General features: G+C 45.7%; 7 non-coding genes across 7 annotated transcripts; 4 read left to right on the top strand and 3 right to left on the bottom strand.

The window, feature by feature from the left end:
- Nucleotides 1–1,468: 1,468 nt before the first annotated feature.
- trnas-uga (transfer RNA serine (anticodon UGA)) lies at nt 1,469–1,550 on the bottom strand. Its single transcript has one exon. It is a non-coding gene; the product is annotated as a tRNA-Ser (tRNA).
- A 1,362-nt stretch (nt 1,551–2,912) lies between these two features.
- trnan-auu (transfer RNA asparagine (anticodon AUU)) lies at nt 2,913–2,994 on the bottom strand. The gene has a single exon. It is a non-coding gene; the product is annotated as a tRNA-Asn (tRNA).
- A 1,622-nt stretch (nt 2,995–4,616) lies between these two features.
- trnar-acg (transfer RNA arginine (anticodon ACG)) lies at nt 4,617–4,689 on the top strand. The gene has a single exon. It is a non-coding gene; the product is annotated as a tRNA-Arg (tRNA).
- Nucleotides 4,690–8,932: 4,243 nt separating this feature from the next.
- trnas-aga (transfer RNA serine (anticodon AGA)) lies at nt 8,933–9,014 on the top strand. Its single transcript has one exon. It is a non-coding gene; the product is annotated as a tRNA-Ser (tRNA).
- Nucleotides 9,015–9,821: 807 nt separating this feature from the next.
- Nucleotides 9,822–9,895, top strand: trnai-aau (transfer RNA isoleucine (anticodon AAU)). Its single transcript has one exon. It is a non-coding gene; the product is annotated as a tRNA-Ile (tRNA).
- A 7,607-nt stretch (nt 9,896–17,502) lies between these two features.
- On the bottom strand, nt 17,503–17,574 carry trnah-gug (transfer RNA histidin (anticodon GUG)). Its single transcript has one exon. It is a non-coding gene; the product is annotated as a tRNA-His (tRNA).
- A 201-nt stretch (nt 17,575–17,775) lies between these two features.
- trnae-uuc (transfer RNA glutamic acid (anticodon UUC)) lies at nt 17,776–17,847 on the top strand. Its single transcript has one exon. It is a non-coding gene; the product is annotated as a tRNA-Glu (tRNA).
- Nucleotides 17,848–21,141: the final 3,294 nt, after the last annotated feature.

Genomic DNA, 21,141 nt, shown 5'->3' with positions numbered 1-21,141 from the left:
TTGGAACCTGCGCGAGGAGACCCCAATGGATTTCTAGTCCATCGCCTTAACCACTCGGCCACGACTACAGCAAGCCCCACTGCCGCTGCGTTCTTGCTACAATCTTACCTGGATCGCGAGGCGCCAGCGGAAGCCTATTTCAAAGTCGTTCTCCGTTTCAAAAAAACATTTCCAAAATACAAGCCTTGCAGACAGACACGCCTCAGAGGACTTAAGGGTGGCTTGATGTCGGAATGATAAAGTCTCCCCGTCCGGACATGAAAATGCCACTTTGTTACACACAAAAAAAGAATCAACAACAGAGAAATGCCCACAAGCATTTGAAAAGCCGCACCACGTCGCACTTGAAATAGCTCTTATATTAGTGGTAGACGCAGGAATCGCCTTTTTATTTACGCTCTTACCAACGCGATGGAAAGCAAAACAAAGCAAAGCAGAGCAAAACAAAACAAACAAACGAAAACCCTCACGTCCTGCACTTGCATATAACGCCGTTACGTGTCCAAGCGGTATTGTACGTCATCCTAGCACTGCACCCCGGGTCGTACGGTATATGGGAACGAGCACACGCCACGAATCGTCTCGAATCACTCCCTACAGCTGTAAGGCGCCTTGAAGCGTGCACCCCCAACATTCTTCTTTGCTCATCTGTGAAAGGTAAACTCTTGAGCAAACTCTGAACCAGCTCTAAGGAAACTAATCCGATTAGACGTTACTTTGACTCATCTTCTTACGCTCAGTGCCGGATTGCTCAAACTCCAGCTAGGGTTAGGGTTAGCATTCCCACGCTACTTAGACACTTTGTTTACGCTCAGTGCTGGATTTTGGGAACTTCAGGACGAGTGGGAATTTTCTCCTATCTGTCCATTCTGTTTTGTTTTGGAGACTCTTGGCTGCCTATGTTGTTCAGTGCAGCGTGAAGGAAACATTTTCCAAAACTGTGTCAGCTCAAATGTTGTAAGAAAACCTCTCCAGCTGCTTTAAGTCTCTTCATTTTTGTCATTTAATGTGACACTCGATGTATAACTGGAGCCTCACATATGCAAATGGTGAGGCTCCAGTTCGACACCCAGTTCGAAACCACTTTACAGTATATGACAAAAGCATGGCAGACTGTGCCGGACCAGCTGGTAACTTCCGCTTATTTTGACCATATTAAACATTGGAAATCTTCCCACTTGCATTTGTGACACCTGATTTTGGCTCCACCTAAGACACTCTTAAATCTTCAAACACTTTTCTCTTCTCCCGCAACACACTTGTCTGTCGGCACTATGTGGCAGCGTTGCATGACAACCCATCTCACCACGGAAAGGAACCTAACAGCTTTGGTAAGAGACTAGAATCACCTGAAGAACTGCTTTCCATGGAAGCAGGACCAAGCGATGTAGCATTTTTATAGTACCAGGAAAGGAGAAGCGGCACTTCGCCTTTGCCGCACAGGCACAAGGTGACGTGCGGCAGACGCCGGAGTCGGCAGGATTCGAACCTGAGCGGGGAGTCCCCAATGGATTTCAAGTCCATCGCCTTAACTATTCGGCCACGACTACAGCGAGCTCGCCGCCACCCCATTCCTCCTATAATCTAACACGGAGTGCGAGGTGGCTGCGGAAACTTTTTTAAAGTCGCTCTCCGTTAAAAAAAAAATACCTTTCACAAAATACGTGCCGGCAGACAGACACGCCTCAGAGGGTTTAAGGCTGGCTTCACGTTCAAATGATAAAGTCTCCCCGTCCGGATGTCAAAATGCAACTTTGGCAGACAGAAAAAACATCAACAAACCACAAATGTGGACAAGGATTTTACAAGCTGCACCACACTGCACTTTCAAAAGCATTTACATTCGTGTTAGATGCAGGAATTGTCTTTGTTTTGCGCGCTTACGAACGCCATAGAAAACGAAACAAAACAAAAGCCCTCAGCTCCTGCACTTGATTATAATGCCGTTACGTGTCGAAGCAGGAATTTACGTCATCTTACCACTGTAACATGGGGAATAGAGGGAAATGAACACACGCTACGAATCGTCTCAATCACTCCCTAGAGTCGTAAGGCACATTGAAGGGTGCACCCCCATCATTAATCGTTGGGCCTCTGTAAAAGGAAAGCTCTTGAGCAGTCTTTGAAACAGCTCGGATGAAACACTTGATTGCTTCCATGTGCATCTGGAGCCCACTTCTTATTTTCACTTCACGCCGCCCAAAGCATTTCTAAAACAGGAGATTCGCGTTTGGGAATGCGCCCTGCCCTACAAATAAAACAGGTCTACGGGTCTGAAACCTGCTCCACGGAAAACAGTTCTGTTGCGCTTTTGATCCAAGGGAGATTCTCTGTTCTTACTTTTTGATGACATAACACCCAAAGGGGCTTCTTTGGAGCTGGATTCCAACCAGCATCCTAAAGTTTCTTGGCGGTATCCTTTACAGTCCTCTGTTCGGTCGACAAGGAACAGAAGGGGGCAGCTTTCCTCACACATACAGTGCAATGTACTGTAGTGTTCCCCTTCATTGAATTCGCAGTTCTGCATCAGACCTCAAACTCGTTTCCTTAGCTTGGATTTAAGCCACGAAGCAGGCTTCTACTGTATAAACGTCTAGAGGAATCACAAACTATTTGAGAGGCCATCATCCCATTGGGAACTGACAAAGTCTATCCCTAAACACCTAGCGGAGTCTCTCGAGAGACTGTCAAAAATCGCTTTCTCCGTTTGTGCTGCAAGTAAGTGAAAACGCGGTCTCAACCCAGAGCCACTTGGCAGCAGCGGCACGTAAATACTGTTACTGCCACTGCTCGATACCAACGTTAGCCTACTATACCATGTTCAGCCACCGCTAGAAAATGTAAGGCTCTAGTACTGGAGCAAACAAAAGGAGGGCTAACGTCGAACAGGCACACGTGTCAGACATAGAGAGCGACGAGGATGGGATTCAAACCCATGCATGTAGAGCACAATGAATTAATAGTCCATCGCCTTAACCACTCGGCCACCTTGTCGACGAAACTGGGCTGTCCAGACATGGGTTGGCGCGCTCCAGATGATCTTTTTCTTTTTTTTCCCTCGTACTCGAGGGTCCTTTTCCTGTTCCACATGCGATTTCAACATTTTCCTTGGGAGATGTCAAGCCAGCAAGCCACTGCTGTGGTTCAGTGGCCAGTGTGGAGTTCAGTGGCCCTGTTGTACACAGAAAGCACATTGAGCTCCTTGGACATGAAAAGTTCCAGATAAAAGCCATTTGTCATCCTTTCTCTTGGTGTCGATGTTGCTATTGTATAAAGGTGGCAACTTGCTCAGCGAGCAGGCGGAGCACACACCGAATGCAGATGTGTCTGAGTGGTGTGTCCAAGTGGCTGCAAAAGGACAACTATCCCGGGGCGCCGTGGCTTAGTTGGTTAAAGTGCTTGTCTCTTAAACAGGAGATCCTGAGTCCGAATCCCAGTAGTGCCTTCTTTGTTCTGTCTTCTTGAACAGAACTGGTCCTTACAGACAACCGCCTACGGCTAGACTTAATTAAATGCAAGTATTCATTTCCTGTCTTTAACGCGACTTGTTTTTCTTAAAATGGATGCAACTTGCAAAACATGAAATACAAACATTGCTAATCAGCACTAGCGGCTGGCAAAAAAAAAGAAGTCAGCAATGTTTTTTTTCTTTAACCTTAACCCTGCTAATGGAGAAGAGTTAAACGACCGAGTCTATGCAGCTTAAACGGTGTTCATGTCAGGTTCTTAGCTGAAAGGGTGGTAAATCACGCTCACCCCAGTCCTTAATCTTTTAAAAGGATACAAAATTGAACCTAGTCGCCACATCACATACATCCTGTTCAACGATAAAAAGGTGACATCTATCCTCGATCCAGAGTAAATCCCACGTTGAGGGCATATTGTTTTCCACTTTACCATGAGTCGGGCTCAGCTGCACAGAGGCGAGAGCAGAGCAATGAGGTCACGGGGACAGGGGAGTCACACGCTGGCGGTTTAAACACGCGGAAGAAAACTGAGGGATCCACAGTATGTGGACCCTCCGTGCGCCATCAGTCCGCACTCCGGACTCTGAATCCTGCCATCCAAGTTAAGATCTCGGCGGAACCTGAGGCGCAGTTCCTTCTTAAAACGTAATCTGGTGAGCATTTCTAGAATCGTACTTGTATAGATGCAGCCTTTAATGTGTTGCTAGGTTAAAATTGATGACTTCTTGAACTTCAGTAGGCAACTGCCCTCTTGATTTCGGATTTAATTTCTTTATTACAGGGGCGCTTTTATGAAGACAGAGTCATGTTCAGGTACTTTGCTTGATGGAGGAAGCATATTTCGGACTCTGTGATCTGCTCACCTGGAAAGGTCTGCTGTACTACTACAAGAGAGAAGTAGAGTCTGGAAGAATGGACAATTTTATGATGCTTTGGAAGATAATGTTTTTTTTTTCTTTGAAATCGAAATGAATCAGAATATCAGTGCAAAAGACAAACTCTTGGTTTGGTTTAAAGAGATATGGTTTTAAAACAGACAAAATGTAGAAAACAGGTGTTTCTCACTTTTGGAAAAGAATGGACCGGGGGTAATATTTTACTAGTTGCAGTGCTGATCTCACTGGGTTACAGTCCTGCAGTGTCAGACCAGGGCCAGTGGCCCAATGGATAACGCGTCTGACTACGGATCAGGAGATTGCAGGTTCGACTCCTGCCTGGCTCGGGTCGTTTTTAAACGCATCGGGCTACTCCCTAAGTAGTCTGTGCTACTTACTGCATTGTAATCGTACCCAGTAAGATATTTCCTTCATGTAAATGAACTGCACCTGACAGCTTTAGAAAAACACCTGGGCTCAATACGGTGCTGAGAGCTCAGCGTTGCTGTTCTAATTAGCACGCACTCCATCGGCTATGAGCCCGAACCTTTCAATTATTCCGATCAGTAAGTCAACACGTAGTCCACATGAACGGTAGAAATATTCTCTTGTCTGTCTCGTGTTTGTATAGAACTGAATGTCCCTGACAATGTACTGTTAGTTTTAATTGAAGAACGGCATTTGTGTTCAAATATACCAGACAAGTTTATGTAACTGCTCATGCGACACTCAGTTGTAATTAGTCAAGAAATAAAGTCGAACAACAGCTGCGGGTTTGATTCTGAACGTATCAGATTGCAGCGCCTTTTACTTCCATTGACAAATGATAGAGATTCGAAGAGAGATCCTTCAGACCAGCAAGCAAACCCACGGCTATTTCGGTTTTCTATCTAGGCAACGTTGGTGTCTGCAATAGCATACATGAAAGCGTGATGCAATTTCTGTGGCTACATTTGTTGCACGTCATGCACAGTAAGAGTGTTTCTAACACCAAATAAAAAGTCAACAATTAGCGATCACGCCTTCTCCTCAGTTAACCCACTGAAACCCTTGCTGTTAACAGTTCTTTACTGCGTGCTTTACGAGCACCTACATATCGTGTCGGTTCTTTCAGCTTTATTCATTAGGTTTTCAAAGGCATAAGTAGAGCACCAGAGGAGCGAACGCAAAATGTGTGGTTATCTGAAGAATTGATTTCCACGGCGGCGGGTCCGAGCGATTTCGCGTTGTTATAGTACCAGGAAAGGAGAAGCGGCACTTCGCCTCTGCCGCGCAGGCACAAGGCGACGTGCGGCAGACGCCGGAGTCGGCAGGTTTCGAACCTGCGCGGGGAAGCCCCAACGCATTTCGAGCCCATCGCCTTAACCACTCGAGCACGACAAATGCGAGCTCCCCGCTGCCGCATTCCTCCTATAATCAAACACGGACTGCGAGGTGGCTGCGGAAACCTTTTTAAAGTTGCTCTCCGTTAAAAAAAATACCTTTCACAAGATTCGTGCCGGCAGACAGACACGCCTCAGAGGGTTTAAGGCTGGCTTCACGTTCAAATGATAAAGTCCCCCAGTCCGGATGTCAAAATGCAACTTTGGCAGACAGAAAAAACATCAACAAACCACAAATGTGGACAAGGATTTTACAAGCTGCACCACACTGCACTTTCAAAAGCATTTACATTCGTGTTAGACGCAGGAATTGCCTTTGATTTGCGCGCTTACGAACGCCATGGAAAACGAAACAAAACTAAAGCCCTCAGCTCCTGCACTTGATTATAATCCCGTTACGTGTCGAAGCAGGAATTTAAGTCATCCTACCACTGCAACACGGGGAATAGAGGGAAATGAGCACAAGCTACGAATTGTCTCTAATCAGTCCCTACAGTTGTAAGACGCCTGGAAGCGTGCACCCCCATCATTAATCTTTGCGCATCTGTGCAAGGTAAACTCTGGAGCAGTCTCTGAAACGGCTCAAAGGAAACACGTGATTGATTCCATGTGCATCTGGGGTTCATTTCTTATTTACATTTAATTCAAGGGAAAGGCTTGGGTCAGTTTCAGACGGCCTCCAACAGCGAGATTCAAGCGCCCCACCTTCAGCCCAATCTGCGCCGCCAGAATGCCAACGGCTCCTCTGGTCTCCGGGGTGCGGTTGTGACCCCGTAAACTAAAGTGTTGGTTGCAGACAAATGGAGACTAACAGGTGATGTCCTAGGACATGACTACATTGTGACACTCGGTGGGGATGGTGACCATTGCTTGGAAAAGAGTGCGAGGCCCCTTTAGAAAAACATTTTGTTAACAGGCATTCTGCCTCAGCCTAAACACCTATAGCTTGCAAAGCGCATGCTATTAGACAGGCACCTCTGCAAGACCTTAAGAGTCTCTTAAACTAGTGATAGTAAGGTGTTCCCAATGGGCGATGTTCGGCTTTCAAATCATCTCTCCGTGGAAGCGCCGAGATGCAGCTGTTTAAGGCTTAGAAGCAGCTGACTGTTTTCCTACCTAGCTGATCACTGTCAGTCAGGGAGCTTAGAGGTGAAAAGCCTGTCTGAGAGACAATTCGCCGTCGATCAGTTCAATATGTTCCGTACCAGCACGGCGCACCTGAGATCATCTTGGTAGCCGTGTAGCTCATATGAGTGAAAGCGTGTGTGTCAGGACTCTTACTTGGCCATCCCAACATACGGAATTTCTACTGTTTCAGCCACTCTGTTGTTGATGTACTCCTTTGTTTTTGTCATGCTGCATGACCCAGCGTCTTTCGAGTTTTAGATCACAGGCAGACACCCTGACATTCTGCTGTAGAATTTCCTGATACATCTTGGAATTCATCGGTCCCTCGATGATTGCAAGCCGTACAGCCTCCGCCATGCTTCCCAGGTGGGATGAGGTTTTGGAGTTGGTATGCGGTGTTTTGTTATCTCCAAACATAACGCTGTGCACATTTACCAACAAGTTCAACTTTTGTCACGTCTGTCCACAGAACATTGTTCCAGGAGTTGTGGAACATCCATGTGGTCTTTAGCAAACTTGAGAGGGGCAGTGGTGTTTTTTTTTGGGGGGAGAGCAGTGGTTTCCTCCGTGGTGACCTCGCATGATCACCACTCCTGTTCAGATTTCTTCTTATGGTGGACTCATGAACACAGACGTAAGACAAAGTCAACCACCTGTTCGCTAGATCCCATCCCCACTCAGCTAGTCAAAGATTCCCTCGAAGGACTGGCAGGACCTATAATTAGTATGATGAATGCATCGCTTGCTTCAGGCGTCGTACATGATCAATTTAAGGTAGTGGTTCTTAGACCGCTCCTTAAGAAGTCAAATTTGGATCCACAAGTTCTTAACAACTACAGGCCTGTCTCAAAGGTCCCATTTCAATCTAAAAGTCTTGAAAGAATAGTTGTTGCCCAACATCAAATGGATTCAAATAATATACTTGAGAAATTTCAGTCTGGTTTCTGAAACTGCATTAACAAGAGTCGTAAATTATATTCTCTTAGCTATTGATGCAGGGAATGCAACAGCGCTAGGAATGCAAACTTTAGGTTGCGCTTCTTCATGCTGCATCATTGGCATGAGTGGAGCTTTTTAAACGTCTGTACTTACTGCGCCCCATAAGAAATCGTTTGTCCCTGTTCAAAAGAGATTGTGCGATGTCCTGCAGCGTTCGCAAAGCAAACCTTTGACAGTTTGAATAGAGGAATTTATTCTGCTTCCTGTGCGTGCAGTAGTTACAAACTTGAACGTCTTTACACGATCTCCTGCAGTTTTCAGTGGGCAGGCTTGGTCAGATGGCTTGGAAAAACGCACTGTGTTTCGGCTCGGGAAACATCATGAGCAGTGTCCTGCATGTTTTCTGTGTATAGCTGTCTTTTAACGCATACAGAATTCATTCGAAATCATTGATTTCTCCAATTAACAAGGGTCCCTTAAAGGATGAGTCAAAGTAATGTCTAATCGGATTAGTTTCCTTAGAGCTGGTTCAGAGTTTGCTCAAGAGTTTACCTTTCACAGATGAGCAAAGAAGAATGTTGGGGGTGCACGCTTCAAGGCACCTTACAGCTGTAGGGAGTGATACGAGACGATTCGTGGCGTGTGCTCGTTCCCATATACCATACGCACCGGCGTGCAGTGCTAGGATGACGTACAATACCGCTTGGGCACGTAACGGCGTTATATGCAAGTGCGGGACGTGAGGGTTTTCGTTTGTTCGTTTTGTTTTGCTCTGCTTTGCTTTGTTTTGCTTTCCATCGCGTTGGTAAGAGCGTAAATAAAAAGGCGATTCCTGCGTCTACCACTAATGTAAGAGGTATTTCAAGTGCGACGTGGTGCGGCTTTTCAAATGCTTGTGGGCATTTCTCTGTTGTTGATTCTTTTTGTGTGTGTAACAAAGTGGAATTTTCATGTCCGGACGGGGAGACTTTATCATTCCGACATGAAGCCACCCTTAAGTCCTCTGAGGCGTGTCTGTCTGCAAGGCTTGTATTTTGGAAATGTTTTTTTGAAACGGAGAACGACTTTGAAATAGGCTTCCGCCGGCGCCTCGCGATCCAGGTAAGATTGTAGCAACAACGCAGCGGCAGCGGGGCTTGCTGTAGTCGTGGCCGAGTGGTTAAGGTGATGGACTAGAAATCCATTGGGGTCTCCCCGCGCAGGTTCGAATCCTGTCGACTACGTTATCCGCCTCCAGTCGGTGTGTTCCTGGTGGTTTTAAAACGCCCAATCGCTTGTACCCGCTGCCTTGAAAATAAATTCTTCAGCATCCGCGAATGGCATTTTGCAGCTGGAAGCATATGTCGACGCTTTTTGCACAGAGCACCAAAAAAGCGTCTTTTTTGAAGGCCCAGACACTGAGCATTGGTGGTTCAGTGGTAGAATTCTTGCCTGCCACGCGGGAGGCTTGGGTTTGATTCCCGGCCAATGCAGTGGCTTTTGCAGCGAGCAGCTCCATCACTTGCATCCCCTTGCAACTCGCAACGGAAAACCCACTGAAGCTTAGCAGGTGTGAGCCAGGTCAGTACCCGGATGAGGGTAAGCTACAGGGAAAAACAAAGCTTCCAGCTGGAAGCGGTGTTAATGGTGCCGGCGGGGGGGGCGCTCACCCTGAGGTCTGTGCGGGTCCCAATGTCCCAGCATAGTGACGGAGACGCTGTGTTGTAAAAGGGCGCTGTCTTTCGGATGAGATGTAAAACCGAGGTCATAGTGCTCTGTGGTCATTAAAAATGACCACCAAAACCTTTGACAAAAGCTCTTGGTAATTGATGGTCTTCAATAATGCTTCTCCTTTAGGTACATTTTAAATCAGCTGAAAAATGCTGTGAAATGGGGGGACTCTTCAGGCCAGTGTAGGATTTGGGTTACAAGAACCATGAAACTGCACGAGAAAGCCCGTACACTGAATTACACGGCTTTCTATTCAAAGGAGGGCAAAAGAAATTCCCTGAGTTTGATTATTTGCAGCACAGAGAGGACCACCATTGTGAGGCCGGTTAGCTCAGTTGGTTAGAGCGTGGTGCTAATAACGCCAAGGTCACGGGTTCGATCCCCGTACGGGCCAGGTTCTTTTCTCCTCTCTTACCAAAGCTGTTAGGTTCCTTTCCGTGGTGAGATGGGTTGTCATGCAACGCTGCCACATAGTGCCGACAGACAAGAGTGTTGCGGGAGAAGAGAAAAGTGTTTGAAGATTTAAGAGTGTCTTAGGTGGAGTCAAAATCAAGTGTCACAAATGCAAGTGGTTGGATTTCCAATGTTTAATATGGTAAAAATAAGCAGAAGTTATCTGCCGGTCATGGCACAGTCTGCCATGCTTTTGTCAGATACTGTAAAGTGGTGTCGAACTGGAGCCTCACCATTTGCATATGTGAGGCTCCAGTTATACATCGAGTGTCACATTAAATGACAAATATGAAGAGAGTTAAAGCAGCTGGAGAGGTTTTCTTACAACTTTTGAGCTGACACAGTTTTGGAAAATGTTTCCTTCACGCTGCACTGTACAACATAGGCAGCCAAGAGTCTCCAAAACAAAACAGAATTGACAGATAGGAGAAAATTCCCACTCGTCCTGAAGTTCCCAAAATCCAGCACTGAGCGTAAACAAAGTGTCTAAGTAGCGTGGGAATGCTAACCCTAACCCTAGCTGGAGTTTGAGCAATCCAGCACTGAGCGTAAAAAGATGAGTCAAAGTAACGTCTAATCGGATTAGTTTCCTTAGAGCTGGTTCAGAGTTTGCTCAAGAGTTTACCCAGTGGGCATTGATTCGTCGAATATACGTATATTCACGGCGAAAATACGGCTATACGTATATATACGTCGCCTCGACGTATAATCAACGTCGAATTGCAACCGTAAAATCGACGACATTAATAAACGCATATATAACGTCGAAAACACATCTAACACAGTGCCTGAGGCTTTTTACTGTATGTATCGTGTGTGCCGCAACTAGGAGTATACGGCACTCTGCACAGTGTACGAAGTAAATTATTTTCGCAGTAATTAATTTACACGTGTATAATAAATATAGTAAATATAATAAATTAATTACTGCGAAAATAATTTTCTTCGTAAATCCTGCAATCCAGATGATTGGGGTATTGGTGCATGGCTACAGTCTGTGCTAGGAACATGGAGAGGGTCTCTGGTTCAATACATATTTGTGGGTCTGGTATTATTCGTTATGATCATATCGTTAATATCCTGTTTGAAAAACATGTGGACTAAAGCTGCTGCTTCTGTGCTAATTGTACGCCCTGAAGGGATCATGAAGGTCAAAAAATGATTTCATGGGAAAGGTTCTCTTATCTAGTGGCAGAACCTGATGGGTAGAACAATATAGCTTTAAGGGGGGTTACCCTTGGGAGTGATTCCCCTAGATGCAAATGATTATTGTGGTTTATTTGTTCATAATAAGATGTTTTGCAGGAACGGAACAAAGAGAAATTTTACAACTTCAGCTAGAATTGTTCTGCAAAACGTCACAGCTGAGGCAGGGGAACAATGTGTAGATTTTTCTAAGAGTTATTACCCAGTTGTTGACCAATCTGTTGACCAATGTTGACCAAAAAAGCCTAAGATTATGCTGGGCTCCAGCCCACAGGGATTTACCTGTGCTGTAAGAACTAATGAGTGAATAAGGAGACTGGATTCTGGTGAAAGACTTCAGGAAAAAGAAATGGTGTTCACTCAGGTGGAGGGGGCTGTACCAGGTGCTGCTGACCACTGCCACTGCTGTGAAGGTCACAGAAATGGTGCCCTGGATTCATGCTTCCCACTGTAAAAAGGTCACAAACGAACTGAGCAAAGCGCAGGAGTGATGTCTCCACAAGGACAGATGGGGATAACCTGCTTGGGACTGATGTGCACAGCCTTTTTCCTTTTTATGTAGAAGCCTGTCACCACCCCAAAAGAGGAAGAATCTAAACACGAAGCCTCTTTGTATACAAACTGGCTGAATGAAACTGATAATGAGGGGGATATGAGTAATTTGTGGTATAAATTTATAAATCATACTGTAAAGTTAAAGAAATTTAATGCATCTTGTTATATATGTGCTTTAATGCCTCATTCTACAGCCTCACCCATGCGACTTTTTATGAAATGTACTCTTTTATTAATATCACGTTAGACGCTATCAAACAAGAATTAAGGGGAGTTCGATTAATGGCACTTCAGAACAGGTTCGTGCTGGACCTTCAAAATGCAGCATCTGGAGGAGTCTATGCTTTAGTAGGAGACTCCTGTTGTACATATATTCCAGCTAATGACTATGATTACGGAAATCTTACGCTCGCTATTCAGCATTTGAAAGAACTAAAAGACAAGGTGAATAAAGAGAGAGGCATAAAAGATACACCGGCTTTTCTCTCCTGGTTAGAATCACTGTTTGGGCCAGGGGGAATGTTTTTCTTTTAAGTTACTAACACCGATTATAGGGGCTGTGATACTTGTCTTCCTGTTTTTATGTTGCTGTATGACATGTATTATTCCAATGCTTCGAAATATGGAAATATGGTACCTAGGGGGATAAACTGTTCATCCTTCCAGTCTGGAGAATTGGCAGCTGTCTGACGTCAGTAAGTGATCCTTAAAAATTAATAGTTCCATGACAGTGTGCATCACCAGAAAATCAATTTCAATGCATTAAAACTCTTGTTATCCTTCTGATCATTGAAGTGTCATTGCCCCAGCACTGTATACTCTTACTTTTGACGCCTGTCTGAAGTTGGATCCATTTCTAAGAATGGTGACTCACATATCCTCATGCTCAACTTTGGCTCAACCACACAAACTATGAAGTTAATCATCTGCTTTTGCTCCAAGATTTATGTTACTAGGCTCTCTCCTGGGGATCCTCGTGTTCAAATATTGCCCTTATTGTGGATGATCCATGACAGAATTCAGGGAATTCAGAATTCTGATACCTCAGCTCAGATTCTGACTGGGCAGACTGTCATTGCCTGGTGTGAATGTGTGCATATCTGTTTTTGTGCATGTTCTGTGGCCTGTTGTACAGTACATCACAAATGAAAGGGAAATGGAAAACTAAAATAAGACTCAAGTGTTTTATCTTTCATTAACAGTGTTTCATTAGTATCTGTGCTAGATCCTGTCATCCACTGCTTACCACGACAGGCTCTAGCACAGGATAGCAGCTAATACATTTAACAATCTCACTGCACAATGCTGTATATTCAAGGGCTGATCTTCTGTACTTTTTCTTTCACTTTTCATTTCCTAGAAACTCAGTCCTGCCAGGAATAATCTGAGAACAAAATCAATCTGAGTGAAAATCAAGCAGAGGAAGATTGTTTTACAGAGTCAACAAGGTCTAATTCAAGGTCATCAGCACTAACAACATTCTCTCTGGAGACAGGCGATAAGAAAATTGAAAGTGTGTATTGTTACACAACAGCAGAGACTATGAGTTATGCTATCATGAGAGTGGTGATGGATTTTTTTCATTGCTTAGTTTTGCAGGTTCTGTACATTTGAACATTCAAAGTGACTAAAGTAAAGGAGTTTTCCCTTTTTACCACATAATTCCCAAAGATCAACACTAATAGAAAGCCTAATTCCAGCCAAGATTCAATTACTGTCTCTCAGGCATCCCAGCAGTGGATTTCATGACTTCAGACAGCCATCTTTATCAGTGGAGAACTCAATGCTCTGAGGTTTACTGGCAGAGTCTCACACTGGGTAATATGTTGGTAAATAAGGTCCTATGGAATTCTACTATTGATAAATTCTACTATGGAACTGCGATGTGTCCTGAAAAAATCTTCTATGATAGTGGTACAGTCCATCACACCCCACCTACAGCCTTTAAAAGAGAAAAAAAAAACTGACAACAACAAAGTAAGTCTGTGGTGTAATCAGCTAGGTCTTGCAAACATACTTGACCTCTTCCAGCTACCAACATTACAAATGCTGTTTACACATTAGATGGTTATTTTTTGGCTTCTGATATTATGGTGGAAAAAGAGCCCTGGAATCTTTGTTGAAGGACAAAAGACGGAAAGAACGGGCAGTGTAACCATGGCGAAGAGAAGGGAAATATTGGAGAGAGCTTTTTTCATACACTTTTTATCATTGTTTTTCCAGCCCAACAATGATCAACAAATATGGGCAGGCGTCCTGTGCCAAATCCAATCTACCTTTCTTCCAAGCATACAGGAATGTCAGTGAATTAAATATTGACATATGAAAATACCCAAAAATATGCAATCACACATATGCAGTTTGAGCAAACATAAGACAATACCCAAGTACCACAAACTACCAGGCATCATTAGCAGTTCAGGTGGGGAGCTGTGTCAGCATGCGTAGGCTGCAAAGGAACAAGTAATACGTCTATTCCATGCTTAAAAGAGAAGAAAGAAAACACAACATTTCAGCCGTGGAGCCCTCACACCTGAAGAAGGCTCCACGGCCGAAACGTTGTGTTTTCTTTCTTCTCTTTTCATCTAGTGTCATTAGCCAGTTCCTGTCAAAATAAAATAGAAATGGATAACATTCTAGAGAGAGTTTGAAATACCAAGGTACAATTTAAACCATATTTCTTCCACTACAACCACAATATTTTGGAGAGATCGCTGAGCCTAACTGTTCTGGCATGCCCGTTAGCCTCCGTCCTGCTTCAGCAATGAATGCAACGGGGCACATTCTGAGGGAGATGCGGTCAATCAGGTTGCAGGAAAACCACGCTATGCTTTTTTTTGAGATCCTGAAAAGGACAGAGGGGCCATGTATATGTGTGCAGCTGGATATGTAATTGCAGGTGGCGTAGCAAATTCTGCTGAAGCCCCACTGCCTGGTGTGGACGGTAGCTGTGCATGTTGCAGCAGAATTGTGCATGTGAGATCAAGGGGGCATGTCATGTGTTTGAGCACTTCACTCCCTTCCGGAAGCACGCGATTCCCTGAGTCCAAAAAATTTGTAAGTTCTTTGGATGACCTGTGGACCGATCTTTCACGATGAAGAATTCCTTAAGAAGAATAGATCTCGGCCCACCATCCCAATGCCTCCATCTCAAAACAGCAACCTCCCACTGCCCTTAGTCTGCAAGGCAGTCCTTTCAAGTGCGATGATGACGCCGGGACCTTCGTTGCCTATTGTACGAGCTGAACTTTTGTGCTCATCAATTCAACGCTCTTTCCATCAACTCATCTTGTCTTTTGACGCTTCGTGTTTTGTGCTCCTTTGACTATCGGCATATCGGGTGACTGCAAACACTGAAGTTCTTGCTTACGGAGTGTGGAACAGTGTTTTCAAGTGATCGCTGTTCTGTCATGTTGACGCCGAGTGAATCTTTCTTTGGCAACATGGGCAGGCTGACAGCAGCGCGAGCGAAAGTAATGGCAAATTTCTTGACTTATTTCTGAATGTGAATGTTCTTTAGAAAAGGGATGCGGCGTTGCTTCTCCCCCGTGTAAAGGTCACGCATTCCAGACGTGGTTATGAGCGAACAGTTGCCGCAAGTGTTTGAAAAGAGCAAGAGAGGAAGCAGCCCTGCCCCGTGTGAGGATCAAACTCAGGACCTTCAGATGATGAGACTGACGTGCTACCAACTACGCCAACGAGGCCAGCTGCAGTACACAGCCGGAAAGTTTGCCTCATATGGATTTCAGTCGCCCGTTCCCTAATCTTTAGACGCCCTCTGCTGGATGTTGCATTTGCCTTTTGATCTCACCGATACTTTTTTGGTCTGTTTCTGTTGCGAGTCTGTTTTTCAGATCTCACCTAGCACAAGTCTCTCTGGCTGAAGTGGCCTCTCTGCTTCAGCATCGTGCCCTCACTCAGCCATTAAAAACGTCACTCGGACTTCTGACATGCTGACATGAAATGTCAAGAGAGAGTGGCGGAGACGCTTAAGGCAGAGAGAAGATGAAGAGGGGGCGTGGCTGCGAAATGATTGACAGCTGCATGACGCTCTCCATGCAAGGTGTGACCACAGGCTAAAGGACACCTTTCGGCACATCAAGCTCTAAGCACACACCTGGAGGACGTGGGAAATGATCCCGCTACCTCTCGCATGCAAAGCGAGCGCTGTACCATGCAAGCTAACCCCCCTCGCTGGGGCTCATGCCTCGGTGTCGCCTAGTGCCGCTTGTTCCCCTCTTACCGGGTGCAGTTCACTGCCCTTCGTCTGCAAGGCAGTCGTGTAATTGCGGCTTTCTTGACTTATTGATGAAGGTCTGACTGGACGAGCGAATGACGCCTCTCCCCCGTCCTCAAGCTCGCTGACAGAATAAAATGGAAAGTGCTGCCATGGCTCATTGGTTTAGGGGTATGATTCTCGCTTAGGGTGTGGGAGGTCCTGGGTTCAACTCGCGGATGAGCCCTTGTGTGTTCTTTTTGTCCTCGTCCACAAGACTGGGAACTGATATCCACATCACCTTGCAGCATCTGCTTATGGCAAACGATGGAATGTGACTAATGACTGAACGAGCCTGGTGAATACTCATCACGTGGCACAATGAGAGCGTGCAGTCAGCTGTCCAAGGCAGCAACCTCATTGCTCGTTCAAAAGAACACATACTGAAAACTCATCACCACTATGTCGTAAATGAGCACCGCGATCGCTTGTTGTCATGCGTCCTTACTTGGGAAATGCAGAAGCAAAAACTGCACTCTCTCAGCCACCGAAACGTGTGCGGCTCGCCTTGCACTCTCTGCGCCTCGCATATTTATGGAGCTGTCTGCTCTTCTTTCTGTTGAAGTGCGCAAGTTACGGGGCGTACTGCACACTATGATGTGCTCAATGACAGCTTTCAAGATTTGAAAACTATGAGCTTGATGGCTCAAGTCGAACGAATGTGGTTGTTACGCAATTGATGATCAAACGCACGTATTCTAACGATTCGTGAGAGTATGTTCTAAAGGTCCCTGGCTCGATCCCGGGTTTCGGTGTTTTGTTTCATCGCGCCCTTTGTTCCTCTCTCCAGCGCCCCCTGCCTAAAGTGACGTGTCCCTTTCTCAGCCCGAAACGCAAGCGAGACACCAGCAGCAGTCCCTGCAGGTTTCCGTGGTGTAGCGGCTATCACGTTTGCCTAACACGTGAAAGGTCCCCGGTTCGAGACCGGGCGGAAACAGCCTCGTTTTGCACGCTCCTGTACTTCACAGAGGTATTGAGCGACTGGTCATTTGTTCCCAATGTATTTCCGGTGCCTTCATGCACTCTTGTACCAAACGCACGTTCCTTCTGTATGCGGAGCCGATCATTTGCAATTGGGCTGTGCCGACAGATCAGGACGAGCTCTGTCGGCTCAAAAGCAGCGCAGGACCTGCAAGAACAACAGAAAGATTAGCATCCAGCGGGAGCTTCTTAGTGAGCCCAAGATCTCATCAAGAATCGGCTCCAGCAACAGGGCTGGGCGCATTGTTCCATTCTCCAACCACTCTCGGTGTAAACAAGTCCCTCCTGGTCTCTGCTTGAATTGCACTTTCCTGCGTTTGCTTTGGTGTAACTGGCTTCCCCTGCATGGGCGAATGTGAAGAAGATCCTTAGTAAGTCATTGAAGAAACCCGAGAAGAGGTCGGAGTGGTCCCTGTCGTTCATCAACGATCCAGTCAGGCAGTACTCCTCTGTAAAGCGCCGTTCGTTCACATCAATTGGCTTTTTTTTGCTTTCACTCGTGCAAGTAGTAAAAGCAGACGCCCCTATTCTGCCGTGACCCGGATTCGAACCGGGGTTGTTGCGGCCACAACGCAAAGTACTGACCACTATACGATCACGGCGAGTTACCGATACACACGGGGCAGGGCGGAAAAGGCTGTGCTCTCTTCGTGTGACATAATTCGGGAAAGTCCTGACGTTGCATTTCAACTGAGCCCCAGTATACATCGACCCTTCGACACTCTGAGTGACAACTCTCTTGCGTGTTTTCTCATATTTATGTAGTTTGCTTGCATGATGCCCGGAACAGCAGGGTTGCGCACTCCCATATGGTCTAGCGGTTAGGATTCCTGGTTTTCACCCAGACGGCCCGTGTTCGACTCCCGGTATGGGAACGTGTCAATTTTGCCTCCTGCTTTCCAAAAGATCAGCACTGTGTACGAAGGAGCCGCATTAAAACTACTCAACGTGCAAAACGTGCGAGAAGAGGGGGCGCTTGTTTCCAGCCGAAACTTCTCGCGTGTGAGACGAGCTGACCATCGCTGCAGGAGGTGGGAGGGTCACTCTGGTAGACAGGGCTGACCTTCGGCAATAGGATTTATACTCTCCAAGATGATATTTGCACTTTCTGGAGAGGCGATTTTCTCCACTTCAGTAGCCCGATTTCGTCGATTGCGTGGAGAGGGCTGTAGAATGTGGCGCCGTCTTTCCTGCTCCGTCCATGACAGGCGTGCTGGTCTCTGGAGAGAGAGCACGGTCCATCAGCGCACCCCAATAAAGGCACTGGAAGCAGCTGAATCGCATTGGCGAAGCTCAGCGCTGGGCCGCTGGGCACATCTGACCACAGTTTCCGTAGTGTAGTGTTTATCACGTTCGCCTCACACGCGAAAGGTCCCCGGATCGAAACCGGGCGGAAACAGACCAGACTTCTTCTGTCGCCACGCACAAAAGGGGATTGGGGATTCGCCTAGCGCTGTGATCGAACAGACCCACTCACCTCTTAGTGTGGCGGGATCTGCACAGTGCATGTCGCAGCGCATCCTGCTTTCACTTCAATGCGCGTCCTGATGTACCCCGGTCTCCCGCGTGACAGGTGGGGACAGGTGACAGGTCCACGTGACAGGTCCTATACTAACGAGGAAGACATCTCTCTCTCCGACCCCCGGCATCGTGTCCCGACCCACCGTGCTGGAAGCCGACTCGTGCTGTGATTCCTTTACGGAGCAGAAATGACAACCGAGGAGCCGAGAGATCATTTCAGCATTTCGCGTCTGAACGGAAAACACAAACGACCAACTCGGAATGATTTGCCTTTGACGCTTATCAAAGCGTTCTTTGTGCATCGAACAGACCCACTCACCTCTTAGTGTGGCGGGATCTGCACAGTGCATGTCGCAGCGCTCCCTGCTTTCACTTCAATGTGCTTCCTGATGTCGAGTCGTGTGCCGTGCGGAGGCTCTGAAAGCGAGAGCAATGAAAAGGTGCACGACGTTGTGTTAGAAAACAGAGAAGTGAAAGGCAGTCCTTTCTCTAAGGAGGTAAAAGAAAAGCTACTCCCCGTCAGGGAATCGAACCCTGGTCTCCCACGTGACAGGCGGGGATACTTGCCACTATACTAACGAGGAAGACATCGCACGCTCCGACCCCCGGCATCGTGTCCCGACCCAGCGTGCTGGAAGGCGACGCGTGCTGTGATTCCTTTACGGAGCAGAAATGACAACCGAGGAGCCGAGAGATCATTTCAGCATTTCGCGTCTGAATGGAAAACACAAACGACCAACTCGGAATGACTTGCCTTTGACGCTTATATACCTCTTAGTGTGGCGGGATCTGCACAGTGCATGTCGCAGCGCTCCCTGCTTTCACTTCAATGTGCTTCCTGATGTCAAGTCGTGTGCCGTGCGGAGGCTCTGAAAGCGAGAGCAATGAAAAGGTGCACGACGCTGTGAAATAAACATTAATAAACGCATATATAACGTTGAAAACACATCTAACACTAGGAGTATACGGCACTCTGCACAGTGTACGAAGTAAATTATTTTCGCAGTAATTAATTATATTTACTATATTTATTATACACGTGTAAATTAATTACTGCGAAAATAATTTACTTCGTACACTGTGCAGAGTGCCGTATACTCCTAGTGTTAGATGTGTTTTCGACGTTATATATGCATTTATTAATGTCGTTGATTTTACGGTTGCAATTCGACGTTGATTATACGTCGAGGCGACGTATATATACGTATAGCCGTATTTTCGCCGTGAATATACGTATATTCGACGAATCAATGCCTACAGCTTGGCATACAAGGGTTTTGCGGAGGGGTCTTGCCACCTGCCTGAAAAAAAAACAGTAAAATGTTTGAGTGCCTATAGAGTTTCTATTTTTATTTTCTTGAGAAAAGTTGATACCATTTCCTGGAAACCCCGTCCCCCATCAGTGCGCGGTGCCCGGGGAAAAATCTGTAGGGGGGCGTCTGAAATTCTGAGCGGGGGTGATATTTCGGTTGAAACGGAGCTGTACGGTGCAGCTACCCAAATGAAATCTCGCAGCTATGCCATTGATTAGTGCTTCATGATAGAAGATATCGACTAGCAATCTGGTATTTGCGATGAAGTTCAGTTTCACATTTTTCGTCACTCTCACTGGAGAGTATTGCCTGGAGCGAAAAGTACCATAAGCGTTCATTTTTGCAGCTACATGGACGTTCTGAATCGTTAAGAAAAAATGTTGTAAAACCAACAGAAAGCACAGAGTGCTATAACTAGTCCTAGTTATATAACGATTTTAAGTATAATGATAAACTACTGCAAGGAATCGGCCCACCTGAGCAAACAGGATCGTAATGTTGACACTCAATAACGACACTGATATGTGCAGTTCCTGGACGGATAGCCCTCCTGCCCATCAAACAGACTGAGTGACTGTTTGTGTCATTTAGTGTTGTCTGACCATTGACAAAGTACAACTATTTTTTTAGGGCGCAAATTAAGTTAGGTAAATCTTTTTGCCCAAAACTGAAGGGGCAACATTCCCCCCTCCCCCCGTGATGCCAGGCCTGTCCCCATCCTATTCCATAATGTCATTATATATAATACCATACAACAGTGACCGATCCTTACTAACTACATGCGTTAAAATTGCACATCAGCTCATAGCAGGGGGCACATAGCCGCGATGTATTATCAATGTTATATTTCAACCATAATATCGACAACATTAATAAACGCATACGTTGAGAAAATATCGAACCCAGCATATTTTCCGGTTATATACCACAATGCATTGCTAGTATTCGTTGGTCACCATTTTGGACACGTTTTTCAAACGTAGAAGTATATCCGCAAATATCTCAGCAATCCTCTTTTGACGAGTAAGTATGAACAATAATAATACTATCTGAATACATACAGATCTTTCTTAATATTATTTTGATTAAAATAGTACGTGAATAAGCAAAAAATGGCACATAAAATAGTGTGAATGGGGAAGATGACACAAAATCGTTTTGCCGTTTCTCTATTCTTATTCTATGTTGTACTTTCAAACTTTGGGTACTCTTTAATTAGGACAGACTTTATTGCTCAACTGCTATGATGCAAGCCAAATTTTATACATTTATTTCAGTTTTGAGCTTAGTAAACCGTTCATTTTTTAGATTATACTAAAGAAGATATTAATCATC

Source organism: Lepisosteus platostomus, chromosome 22, assembly GCF_059453375.1.
Source record: "Lepisosteus platostomus isolate fLepPlt1 chromosome 22, fLepPlt1.hap1, whole genome shotgun sequence".
Classification (NCBI taxonomy): domain Eukaryota; kingdom Metazoa; phylum Chordata; class Actinopteri; order Semionotiformes; family Lepisosteidae; genus Lepisosteus; species Lepisosteus platostomus.
Note: the sequence above shows the minus strand (reverse complement) of the source record. Positions and strands in the feature narration are given on the sequence as shown.